Source organism: Camelus bactrianus, chromosome X (assembly GCF_048773025.1).
Source record: "Camelus bactrianus isolate YW-2024 breed Bactrian camel chromosome X, ASM4877302v1, whole genome shotgun sequence".
Taxonomy (NCBI): domain Eukaryota; kingdom Metazoa; phylum Chordata; class Mammalia; order Artiodactyla; family Camelidae; genus Camelus; species Camelus bactrianus.
Window position 1 is genome coordinate 113,859,625 of NC_133575.1, and position 13,599 is coordinate 113,873,223.

General features: G+C 40.2%; 1 long non-coding RNA gene across 2 annotated transcripts in view; it reads left to right on the forward strand.

The window, feature by feature from the left end:
- The window catches only part of LOC141576446 (uncharacterized), a 282,985-nt gene that overhangs the window by 9,342 nt on the left and 260,044 nt on the right, over window positions 1–13,599 (forward strand). The window contains exons 2-3 of one of the 2 annotated variants that reach the window (XR_012504855.1): window positions 2,379–2,531; window positions 4,486–5,859. This is a non-coding gene — a long non-coding RNA (uncharacterized LOC141576446). Of the gene's footprint in view, window positions 1–2,378; window positions 2,532–4,485; window positions 5,860–13,599 lie in introns of those variants that run through there. The other variant, XR_012504856.1, reaches the window with a different exon arrangement.

Here is a 13,599-nt window from a genome sequence, read left to right on the forward strand (position 1 = left end):
TCCCCTCCTTCTTCCCAATCTCTTCCTTGCCCATTCCTCATAGAGGCTCATGAAGCCTGCCACAAGACATAGTTTGAAAACCAGGGATCTAGGTCTCCAACCTTAAGGTGCATTCAAATCCCTCAGTGATCTTGTCAAATGCAGCTCCTGATTCAGAAGTTTCAGGGTGGACCTGAGATTCTGTACTTCTAACCAGATCCCAGTTGATGCCTAAGTGACTGGTCCATGGATAGCCTTTTGAAGAGCAAGGGTCTGATCACAGAATGCCTTTTAACTTTCTCATCCTTTAATTTTGAGTTCTTTACTTACTGATACTGTGATTATATCATACATTGAACATTTGTGTAAAATGAACGTTTCTACTGAGGGCAAAATCCTCAATTCTGCACATGTGGAAACTGACCTTCTGGGATATGAAGGAGACAGCAAGTATTTGTTCCAACTCTGAGTATCTGGCATCTGTAAAATATTTTGTAAAGAGCACAATTTGGGTTAAGAAGCTATTGAATTATCCATGCAATTAAGGGGGGTTCCACTTTGGTTCGGCTGCAGTCTGAATCATAAGGAGGTCTAATTTTGAGAGTTAGTGGACACTTTTCTAAGGGAACTTCTGGCAGAAACAAGTGACCTGCTTTCAAACCCTGGCCAAGGCCTGTCTCCACCACGTTCTAAGTGAGAGTTTAGAATTGTGGACAACTGTCAGTGTGTCTGGGATCGGTGTGCTTTCTTGATAATCTTAATGATGTGGTAGCTAGAAAGAAGCCTTCATGTAAATGGCCTCCATCCTTTCTATCCAACTTTGGGTTGAGTGTCCCAAGTTCATTGTTGGTAGAGTGCTCTCCCTTCTGCACTCTTTGCTGGGATGTGTCTCAGAAGACCAACTGCTTTGACAGACTATAGGGCTTTGCTTGTCAGTCTTTTTCTGTTTCTGTTCAGGAATTTCATGGCTAAGGTGGGGGGCCCATTCTAGCAAGGAGACAAAGAACTCAGTTGCTAGAGTAGCCAGTGTGTTTAAGTGTCATGTGTCCTACGTGGAATATGGCAGAAGAGTGGCAGGTCCTTTGTGGCTTTGCCCAGCCCATCATTAAGAAGGATGAAAGTTTTCCCATGGAGGCAGAGGTGGCATGTGCATCTGTGAAAGCGAGGAAAGACTGAATGCCAGGTAGGCTGGTTCAGAACACAGAAGTGTTCCTTTTGTGCTCAATTGATGAGAACAGTCTAGTAGATGTGTGTTCCAAGGGCTCGTCAATGGGCTTCTTTAGCATCAGGCATGTGGGAAACACAGAAGGAGTGTGCCCAATGTTCCCCTCCTCTGAAAGCTGACAGTCTGGTGACTGGTCTTTCAATAACTGTCAGTGGCTATTGGTGGCCCTCATTCCTTCTTTCATTCCTTGATCCCTTCACTCTCTTGTACCAGGCACTGGGTCTACAAAGATGGAGAAGACAGGCAACTTGCTCACAGACTCACAGACAGGTGGAAAGTGCAAGGGGCCTCAAGAAAGGCACAGCGCCTAAGTTCTGGAATCTCCAAGAAGGGAGGCATAGCTTCTGGCTAGAGATGGTGAGGCTGGAGCCCAGTGTTTGAGGAGGCCTGAAAAAGAATGCACTGCCTTCCCATCACTTCCCCAGAACGTTCAGTTCCCCACAGGTGCATCTAGAGGGTCTGTGTATGAGCCTTCCTCGGATACCTGTTACAAAGCACAAGAATCTCTTTTCCCAGCCACCCCCTCCCACTCAGTTCCCCTCCCCAACCCCTGGTACCAAATCAGCAGCGAGAAGTAGAGCCACAGATAGACTCTTTAAGGAGAAGTTTCTGGAAGACTATCCCTTTCTTCTGGTGTTTCCTGGGCTCTCTTAAAGCTGGGACCTTTGCTCACAGGACACAAGCAGATTTCTAACCCCTCTCCGGCCCCCTTGGGCCTTCCCTGTAGCATAACCACTCTTCCTAAAACACAGCTTTGCCCAGGGCAGCCCCCGGCTCCCAAAGGTTGGCATTCAAGTGCCTGAACCTCTCTGGCCTCAGTTTCCCCATCAGTCAAACAAGGACAATGAAAACGGTCCTCAACCCACTGCTTTTATGACTGTGAGCACTGAATGGGCCCGGGCTCAGCCATCACTCTGTATGCCTCATGAGGCTGTAATCCTCACACAGCCTTCCTCAAGGCAGCCCTCCCTGGCCTCCTTGGTTGTGGCCACACCTTCTACCCCCAAGCCCTTCTTCCTGACAACCTTCCAGAACCCTGTCTATAGTACTCTTTCTGTGCAAGGTCACCTTGGGCAGTTTTTGTTGTGTGTAAATACGTGTGTGCCTTGTTACCCCAGCTAGACTGGAATCCCTCTGAGGGTAACGACCCTGGTCACCTTTGTGCTGTCCCCAGAGCCTGCCTCTGCCGGAGGAGACACTGACTAGATGCTGACTGCTGATGGCGATAAACTGTCCAGTTCATCTCGCATTCGTCGGCTGTCTGCCAGTCTGGACTTGGCAGATGGATGAGACAGGCCCTGCCGTGGAGTCAGCGTGTGCTGGACGGGTAAGCAAGACGTGTATGTCAGTCATCTCATTTGAGGCAGGACCAGACACTCTCCGCAGAAAGAGCTGTCTGAAGTGCTGTGAGTCCTCAGGAGGGTCCGGGATGCGTCTCTCTGGGATATCAGGGAGGCTCTGGAGGTTGGCCGGCAGGCTCTGAGCTGTGCACTGAAGAGTGGGCGGGGTTTAGAAGGTGGTGATACAGGAGTCCACTCTCAAGAAGCCAGCTTTCGGTTGAAGGACAGAAGGTCAGTGGTGATGAGGAAGAATAGTCCAGGCAGAGGAGGTGGAGCGAAGGTGCTGCCCACATCTCTCTTTTGGTCCTTGAATCAACCTGGTAAGCAGGGGCTGTTATAGCCACTGGACAGATGAGGACACCGAGGGCACAGAGGCTGAGGGACTTGGCTGACCTCTTTGAGTTGGCTAGGGGAGAGCTGGAATTTGAACAGAGGTTCAGCCAACCCAGAGTTGGCATGGTCACCAAGCAGAGTGGGAACTCAGGACTGGCACCCTGGTGCTCAGGCTGTGGGCCTGCTGCCCTGAGTTATGCTCCTGAGATGCAGGGCTGGACCTGGGCCCTGCGCGTGCTCTTGGCCAAGTCTCTTTGCTACGTGTCTTGTCCCCTGTCCACAGGGCAAGGGGCTCAGCCTCGTTGCTTTGACCATTTTGGCCCCTTCCAGCGCCAGTGAAGTGTGACTCAGGAGTTCTGAATTGTGTTGTTTGTCTGTGAGCAGGTCCACATCTTCCTTCAGATTACAGGGGGTACTGTCGCACTAGAATCAAGAGTATCCATTTCACAGGGTATACTTTATGATGGCAACCAGAGTCAGCTCTGTTCCCTCGCCTGCGGCCGGTGCTCCATCCAGTGTAAGGAGAGTCTGAGTGAGAGGGGAGATTAAGGGCCTGCTGTGTCGCACAGCTGTCCAAAGGCACTATCTGGAAATTGTCATCCCTAGTACTGGCTTCCAGGAATACTACTGCTTCCTGTGCCAACGTACACAGCATCAGGACAAGAGGCTTGAGGCTGGAGGGTACACTGTGGTGTCACTGTGCTTTACAGCACTAGGTACCAGAAGTATGTTGACACTGGAGGAGAACCAAGGTTCACAGTATGTGGAGCTAGAAACTAGTCTGTGGGAAAGTCTAGTCATTGAGTCAGATATGTCAAATCAATGACAAGTTTTCATGTATGATTCTAACTCCTTTCCTTAGGAATCAAAGAATCTTTGATCAGCAAACCTAAATTTTAAAAAAACTTTAGAACTTTTTAAATGGAAGTATACTTTGCAAACAGGAAAAATTCACAAATATTAAGTGAACAGATTAATGGCTATTCACAAAGTTAACACACCGGTAACCAGCATTTATATTAAGTAATAGAACATTACTAGAACTCCCTTGTGATCCCTTCCAAGTTACAACTTCTGCCCAAGGGTAACCACTATTCTGACATAACATCTTTGATTACTTTACATAAACAGAATCCTGCAATATGTACTCTTATTATTGTCTGGGTTCTTATACTTCATATTGTTTGTGAGATTCATCCATCTTGTCATGTGAGCAGTATTTCCTTTATTCTCATCACCACACAACATTCCATGTTATGACTGTGCTTTGATTGATTTATCCATTCCACTGTTGGCAGACATTGGCATAGTTTCCAGGTTCTTGCTATTACAAATAAAGCTGCTATGAATATCCTTGTATTTTGTTTCTTTGGTAAATATATGTTTCTGCTGCATGTATGTCTAGAGGTGGAATTGATGATTTATAGGATGTACATATGTTTGGTTTTAGCAGATATTTCCAAGTAGCCTTCCATAGTGGCTGTAGTAATTTACACTACTACCAGCAATGTGTGAGTTCCAGTTGCTCTCCATCCTTGGTAGCACATGCTGTCACTTAGGCGGGTGTGCAGGGAGATCTTATTTTGGTTTGTTTATTTACTTATATAGAGAAAACTGCTATGGTGTACAATTTCATGACGTTGGGCTAAGCACAGAGTTGTGTATCCATTACTACAATCAAGATACAGAAGAATTCCATCACCTCCCAAATTGCCTGGTGCTGCCTCTTTGTATTCTTCCCCTCGCCTATTCCTAAACCCTGGCAGCCACTGTTCTGATTGCTATCCCTGTAGTTTTACCTTTTCCAGATTGTCAAGTAAATGAAATCGTATGGTGTGTAGTGTTTTGGGTCTGGCATCTCTCACTTAGCAAAATGCCTTTGAGATTCATTCATGTGGTTGTGTGTATCAGCAGGTCACTCCTTTCTGTTGCTGGGTAGGAGTCCTATTGTATAGATGTACACATTTTGTTTATCCGTTCACCAGTTGAGAGACATTTGGCTTGTTTCCAGTTTTTGTCTATTATGAATGAAGTTGTTATACATATTTATATACAGGTTTTTGTGTGAAATAATTTTTCATTTCTCATGAGTAGATATCCAGGAGCAGGATTGCTGGGTTACCTGGTAAGTGAATGTTTACCTTTATAAGAACCTGCCAAACTTCTGCAGAGTGGTTGCACCATTTGCATTGCCACCAGCACTGTGTGAGAGTTCCAGTTGTTCCACAGCCTTGCTAGCAGTTGGTGTTGCTAGGTTTTTAAATTTTATTTTTATTTTTTGGTTTTTTTTAGCCATTCTGAGGTGTATAGTGGCATCTCATTGTGGTTTTAATTTGCATTTCTCTGATGATTAATTATGTTGGGCATCTTTCCATGTACTTATTTGCCATCCATATAACTTCTTTGGTGAATTTTCTGTTCAGATCTTTTGCCATTTGAAAAATAGTTGTGTTTCTTTTCTCTTCTTTTTTCTCTTCTTAAGCAACCATGAATGGGCATGTCTGTGTTCCAATAAAACTTTGTACTTCTCAAACTCGAGTCTAAAGGTGCTTTTTTTCTTCTTTTAATTACAACTTTTTTGAAGTATAGTTGATTTACAGTGTTGTGTTACTTTGAAGTCCTTATTTTCTTATTGTTAAATTTTTAAACTTTATTTTAAAATAATTATAGATTCAGTGGAAGTTGCAAAGAAATCTATGAAAAGGTTGCATGCATCCTTCACTCAGCCTCCCCCAGTGTGAACAGCTTGCATAACTAAAGTAGGATGTTAGACCAGGAAGCTGACATTGGTACAATTCACAGAGCTTATTCATATTTCACCAGTTACACATGCTTGATTTTGTGTGTGTGTGTGTGTGTGTGTGTGTGTGTGTGTGGTTCTATGAAATTTTATCACATGTGTAACTTTGTGTAACTTCCACCACAATCAAAGTTCAGAATTGTACCATCACTACATGATCATCACACCTCACTGGTACCCTTTTATACTGTATATAGCCTCCCCGCTTCCTACCCCACATCCCTTACCTTTGGAATCCACTATTTTGTTCTTCATCTCTGTAATTCTGTTAGTCTAAGAATGTTGTATACATGGACTCATACTATAGTATGTAACTTTAAAAAATTTTTATGGAAGTGTAGTTGATTTACAATGTTAGTTTCAGGTGTACAGCAAAGTGATTCAGTTATACATATAGTATGTAACTTTTTGATACCGGATTTGGATTTTGTTTTTTTTACTCAGCGTAATTTCCTGGAAGTTTATTCAAGTTGTTGCCTGTATCAATAGTTTGTTTCTTTTTACAGCTAGATAGTATTTCATAGTATGGATGTAGCACAATTTAGCCATTCGCACCTTTTGGTAGCTTCCAGCTTTTGACTATTACAAATAAAGTGGCTATGAACATTCAAGTTTCTGCACTGACATAAGTTTTCGTTTCTTTGCAATAAATGCCCCAAAGTGCAATTTCTGGGACATCTTGTAAGTTAATTTTTAGCTTTTAAAGAAACTGCCAAACAATTTTCCAGAGTGGCTGTGCCATTTTATATTTTAACCATCAGTGTATATAAGTGATCCATTTTCTTGGCGTCCTCACTGGCATTTGGTGTTGTCACAATTCTTTATTTTAGCCACTTTGATTGACTTGTAGTAATATCTCATTGTGGTTTTCATTTGTATTTCCTGTATGGCTAACAATGTTGAATATCTTTTCATGTGCTTATTTGTCATTTATATATCCTCTTTGGTTAAATGTCTCTTCATATCTTTTGCCATGTGCTAATGGGATTTTGTTTTTTAGATGTTGAGTTTTGAGAGTTCTTTATATATTCTAGATACAGGTCTTTTGTGGGATATATAATTTGCAAAATTTTTTCCCAGTCTATAACTTGTCTTTTCATCTACTTTACAGGGTCTACAAAGCAAATTTTTTAAGATTTGATGAGGTACAATTTATCAGTTTTTACTTTTTTTGGGTGATGCTTTAAATCAATCGAACATCTTTGTATGAATCTGTTTCTATGTTCTCTATTCTGTTAATCTGTGTGTCTCTACCTCTTCCAGTACCACACTGTCTTGATTATTGTGTTGTTGAATTTGGAGAGTTATTTATATATTTTGAATACAAGTCCTTCTTCAGAAATGTGATTTACAGAGAATTTTTTCCCCTGGTCTGTGATTAGTCTTTTCATCCTCTTAACATTGTCCTTTATAGATATCTTTCTTTTATCGATTTCCAGTATGGTCTGAAAACATACTTTTAATGATCACTATTCTTTAAAATTCATTGGAGTTTTTTTCTTTTAATGGCCCACAACATGTTTGATCATTATGAATGTTCCACATGCAATTGAGAATAATGTGTTGAGTGGAGTTTATACACACACACATGTGCATGCACACACACACGTACATGTGAATTAGGTCAGATTGGTTGATAGTGCTGTTCAAGTAAACTACAACTTTACTAATTTTCTGCCTATATGTTCTATCAGTTACTGAGAGAAGAGTGTTGAATTCTCTGATTGTAACTGTGTATTTCTCTTTTTCTCCTTTCAGTAGTACCCATTTTTGTCTGATTTTTTTTTGATTCTTTATTTTGTTTTTTGTTATTTTGTTTGTTTTATTGTCAGTATTATTTTTTATTAAAGTATAGTCAGTTTCAATGTGTCAATTTCTGATGTACAGCATAATGTCCCAATCATGCATATATATACATATATATTCATTTTCATATTCTTTTTCATTAAAGGTTACTACAAGATGTATTTTTAAGCTCTGTTATATAACTTATTGGAGAGTTGACCGCTTTATTGTATAATTTTCCTCTTTATTCTGAAGTTTTTGTCTGGTGTTACTATAGCTACTCTGGCACAATATTTTGCTACTGTTTTTGCTTTAGACAGCCAGTTATCTTTTAGGTCAATTAAATGTAAGAAAAATCAATGTTATTTTACCTTCATTTATTTCTTTTTAGCATTCTTGATTTGTTTGTGAAGATCCATGTTTCATCCTAATATATTTCTTCAGCCTGAAAAACTTTAATTTTCTTGTAGAATATGACTATTGGCTATGATTTCTATCATTCTATTTTCCTGAGAAAGTCTTTATTTCTCTTTCATTTAAAAAGTTAGCCTTATGGAGATATAATTTACATGCTGTAAAATTCACCTTTTTAAGGGTGCAGTTGAGTGATTTTTAGTAAATTTACAGAGTTGTGCAACCATCACTCAAATCTGCTTTTAGAATGCTGTCTTCACCCCAAAGATCTCTCATACCATAAGTCAATCACCTTCCCACCCTCAACCCCAGGCAACCACTAATCTACTTTCTATGCCTATAGATTTGCCTTCTTTGGAATTTCATATACAATATAGAGTGTTTTGTATCTGGCTTCTTTCATTTAAAATAATGTTTTTGAGGTTCATCCATGTTGTAGCATGTATCAGTATTTTGTCCCTTTATATTGCTGAATAGCATTCTATGGCATGGATGTACCATGTTTTGTTTATCTGTTTCCTTGTTGATGAGCACTTGAATAGTTGTCACTTTTTGGCTGTTATGGATAATGCTTTTATGAACATTTGCTTATAAGTCTTTGCGTGGACATGTTTTCATTTTACTTATAACCTAGAAGTGAAATTTCTAGTTCACATGGTAAACTTATATTTAACATTTAAAAAAATGTTTCTTTAAACTATTTTAGAAGAGGTTGAATAGACTATTTAAGATACAGTATTTGTATAATACTATTCATTCTCTATTTTGTTCAAGGTGATGCTTTTTTTAAAATGTGAAACTGCTCCCATGTCATCAGGTTACTATACCTTTTACATCAGAACTAGAGTGCACTGTGTTTTACATTTTAAGGAACTAACTACCAAAGTGTTTTCCAAAGTAGCTGCACCAGTTTACACTGGCACCAGCAATGGCACCTTAAAAATTTTTAGATATCTTCTGGGTATAGACTTCTGAGTTGCATGGTTTCTGATGAGATATCTGATGTAATTTTTAATTTTTTCCCTCTATATAAAGTTTCTTTTTCTCTCTGGCTGCTCTCAAGATTTCCTCTTATCTTTTGTTTTCAGTAGTCTGATATGCCAATGGGAGGTTTATTGGGGGCTTTGAACTTCTTGTATTTGTGATTTGGTACTTTCATTTAATTTTGGGAAATTCTCACCCATTATGTTGTCATAAAATAAAAAATAAAAATGAAACAATCTCCAATCCCTCTGTTTTATATTATCTTAGATATTCTTCTAAATTTTCTTTCTGTTTCAATTTGGGTAATTTCTGTTGACTGATTTTCAGGTTCACAGATTCTTTCACTGGCTGTGTTGGGATTACTGGTGAGCCCATTGAAGGTATTATTTATCTCTGCTACTGTGCTTTCTACTTCAAGCATTTCTATTTTGTTGTTTCTTACTTTGCATTTTTCTACTGCAGTTACCTGCTTGTCTAGCATAATATCCACCATTTCCATTTGAGCCTTTAACATGTTAACCATAATTATTCAAAATTCCTTGTCAGGTAGCTCCAGTGTCTGTGTCATATCAGATTCTGGCTCAGATGATCACTTTGTTTCTTGGGAGTGTGACTTTTCTTGCCTTTTTGTGCGTTTTTACTTCTCATTTGTTTGTTTGAAGCCAGACATCTTGTGTAGGATAATAGAGACTGAGGTGAAAAGTTTTTATGCCTGGAAATGGGTATATATTTCTTTCTGCTGGGTCTTTAGAGCAGAGTTTTGAGTTAACCTTGTTAGGAGTTGAATTGGGTTTGAGGCTGTTGCTCTGTCTACACTCAGGCTTCGAATTCCTGTAGTGATTCCTTGTGCTTAGCGTTAGAGTTGGTTTTCCAGAGCAGTGTCTTCCACACTGAGCTTTAGGTCTTCCCTTGATACTGTGCCTCTGATGGTTTTTTGCCTGCTCTTCTTCCTCTTCTGTTATTTTCCTGGTACTATTCTGTTGTTACTAGTTACTTGAATTTGTTTGCTTAGTGAAGTGGGGAATTGGGAGGGGGGCATTTTCTATTGTTCTTCTTATTAGTCTTAGGTGCCAAGTCCATGATATGGCCTCAAGTCTTCCCTCTTGTGTGATTCTGGGCCCAGTGCATATTTCTGCCTTTCCCCCAGGAGTAGTTTTTTTCATTTTACCTTCTCCCAGCTGCAGTGAATCTCTACAATTGCCCTAGAGGTAATGGAGTTGGTGTCCTTTCTCCACAGAGAAAGTCTTTTCCCCACTCTAGGGGAGATAGGGGAAATGCATGGGGTAGAGATTCTTATCCCTCCTGCATGGCTAATGTTTCTCTCTCCAAGATCTGCATCTCAATGGTCCATTCTTAGGGCTGTTTCTAATCTTTTCAGAAAGAACCCAGTAGAATTCCTGGAGAAAAAATCTGCAATAGAGTGCAAACTCCCCCAGTCTCTGAGGCCCTCAGAGGCTTCAGACTGTCCTGCCAGTACACGATCTGCCTCCACCAATTCATCAGTGTTTCTAGCTGAACTCTTAGTGTTTTTTGGTAAGCTTACCCCAGGTAAGTGATTACTCATAGCTCCTCTCCTCCTTTAGGGACTGTATCTCATCATATTTTGGGCAAGTTTGCTGCTCTGTAAACTCTGCTCTCCAATGCAGTAAAAACATTTATGCATTTGAAGTTAGTCTGGCTTGTTTTTGTCTTAACTATGGGAATGATGTTTCTTCCATCTTACTGTATCCCAGAGTGGAGGCTATGTCTTAGCTGATGAATTGGATTTCCTTAAGCTCAGACTGCTCAGCCCCTCAAAACCTTTGTAGTTACTCATACACTGGAGTGTGCGGAATGCTTCCTTCTTGTGACTGTTGTTCCTAAAATGTTCTGCTGTGTTCTGTAGTAAGTACATGTTGACTATTTTGGGATATTCCTATTTTCTGGTATTTCACATGCTTTTATTTATTCCTTCCACTTCCTCTTAGCAGATGTTGACACTATACTGTTTTGTAGCTATTACTGGATTATCTCTACCTGGTCATGTTTTGGGTTTCATTACGATACCTTTTTACCTACTTTTGCTGTAGATGTTGTTTATGTGTGTTTGTTCTATTATTCTAGCACTTTATCTGTTTAAAGTGGGGGATTCAAATTTAGGGAGATTCAAAACTATGATGGTACTGCTGCCTAAAATGTTGCCTTCCTTTTTTGAAGGATATTTTTGCTGGGTATAAAATTCTAGTTTGGCAGTCAACTTTTTAAAAAAGAAGTTCTTTGGTTAATGCCGTTTCAGAGTTCAGTAAATATCTTGAGTAAAAAACTGGCAGAATATCGGGCTCAGTTCCCCCTCTTTCTTTCACCAGAATCCTGGCTTTTTAAGCCTCTAATATTTTTTTCTCCATCTCCAAGAGACTACTCAATGCTCTGCTCATTTCTCTCCTCTTAGTAGAGGCCCTCAATCCATGCTCTTGCTTATATCCTCGCCCATTTATCTCATACCCAGAATCAGCAAACATTCTGAGGAAAAAAAATGGCTGCAGACTGTCATTGCCTCTCTTTTCTGAAGTCCTTGTTGTCTCATCACGCTCTAGTGACCTCAAACAGACGTTTTAAAATTTTTATCTGGCTTTTCTCATTATTCTCAGTGGCAGCATTAGTCTACTACAAGCCACTCCATCACATTCATAATCAGAAGTCCACCTTTACCCTAAGTATTTGCAGACAATCTCTTCTTCATGAACTGAAGTAATTGCTGAAGGGAGATGTTTTAGAAGATTCCTTTTCAGATAGACTTGTAACTGCTCTTCAAGAAGAAAAACTCTTAAAGGTGAACAAATATGACTGAAACTGAGGGAGACTGTTACATTATTGCATCATTTCCCTGATGTCTGTTTTATGGTAGACAAGATAAGGAATTATTTAAGTTAGTACCAGATTAATTAGGTTAGAAAACTAGTTTTTCATAGATACTGCAAAGACAGAGATCAATCCTAACTTCTGTACTTTGGGGGTCTGAATGAATGAGGTATTGCTACTTTCTGGTCGTTAGAAGCCCACAGTAGTGATGCTACTCAAAATTATTTCCCCTTGTTATGTTAATTGTTCTAGTAAAACACAAATAATCCTTCATTTACTTCTCAAAGACTCAGACATATGCACTCAAAATAAATCACAGGAGCCATGTCCTTCTTTGGAGATAGAGAGCTCCATGCTGAGGAATCTACCAGGGAAGAGGAACTCCCTCAAGAATACAATTTACTCTTCTAATTATCATGCTTTCTGCCACAGTGCCACAGACACCCTTAACTGTATGTTCCACAGCTGTGCAGAAAGTTGCAAGAGAAAATCAGATTGTGTCTTCTGCAAGGTCTTCATCCTGGAGGCTCTCCAGGAAGGGTGATAGGGCTGCAGAAAAACAGAAAGCTATCTTCTGTTCACAGGCCCTGCATTTCCATAAAAGGAGTGTTTGGATCTTAGCTCTACTATTCACCAGCTGCATGACCTTGGGCCACTGCCTCACCTCTCTGCATAAATTTCCTCATCTCTAACATCATCCTAACAACATTGGCTTCATAAGGCTGTTGTGAAGATCAACTGTAATAATGGGAGAGAAAGTCATTTGTAAATTTCAAAGTGCAGCATACTGGAAATTGGTGTGACCTCGATCATTTCATCCTCCTTTACTCTTTCTGGAGTCCCAGGGCTGGGAGAGATCTAATCCCACATTTCATCTAATACAGTAATCTTTTCAGTGTCCAAGACAGATGGCCTTTTAGCTTTTGCACTTAGAGCTCTTTCAGAGATGGATAGCTTTCCCTTATGCTTGTCTGCCAGCCGATACACTGAGTCCTGGGATACCCAGAACTTCTGATCTCCTATGGCTGAGGAGGGAAGAGCAATGAAGTCTTCAGAAGTCTAGAGCTATGCTGTGTGTTTAGTCTTGCCCAGCTTCTGATATGGGAAACTTGCAGCTTCCTGTTGGGATATCTTGTCAGCTCTGAAAATAGGTTTGGTTTAATCTAGACCCTCTCCTCTAAACACATGGAATTTCCTAAGGAAAACCAAGTGTTGATCCACCCCTCCAGGGCTTCTTTGGGTCTTTGGCATGGTTCTTCCTCTGAAAGGTCAAAATTACTTGCGATTCTGGTAAGAGCTGGAGGCATCTAGTCATCTAAGCAGTCACTCAAGAGGATAGGGAAGAAGAAATACTTAAGAAGCAGGAGGGACTATTTAGCACTATCAGGTTAGCTAACTGACTAATTATGCTAACCTTTTTTATGTGTAAAAATTAGTCATAGAATCCTAAAAAGTTATTTAATCTTATTGGGATTGTACACATGTATTATTTATTTCACATTAGTTGTTTTCATCTGAGTTTAACAAGTGATGTCTTAACATTAGGCCTACCTAAAATTAGCACAGACCTTTGTCCTCTGCAAAAGTGCTATTGCAAATGATCTCTAGAGGTCTTTTCTGGCTCTAAGATAGGTCTACACTTCTTGGATTCCTTCCTGTAATCCTTTTGGAATAACTTGGGCTCTTTCCCAGTCTACCTGGGATGGGCTTCTTGTACAGTCTGGAGGCAGGGCAGTAGCATGCATGGTCTGTCACCTTCCCTTTGGTCTGAGACTCTGGTGACTTGTAGAGCTCTTATTTGTAGTCACAGTTACAGTCTAATATTGGAATTATCCACAGACTGCTGCTTGGAGAAATTCAACCTCTTAGAGACAGTTGCAATGAAAGAATTCTATCAAAAA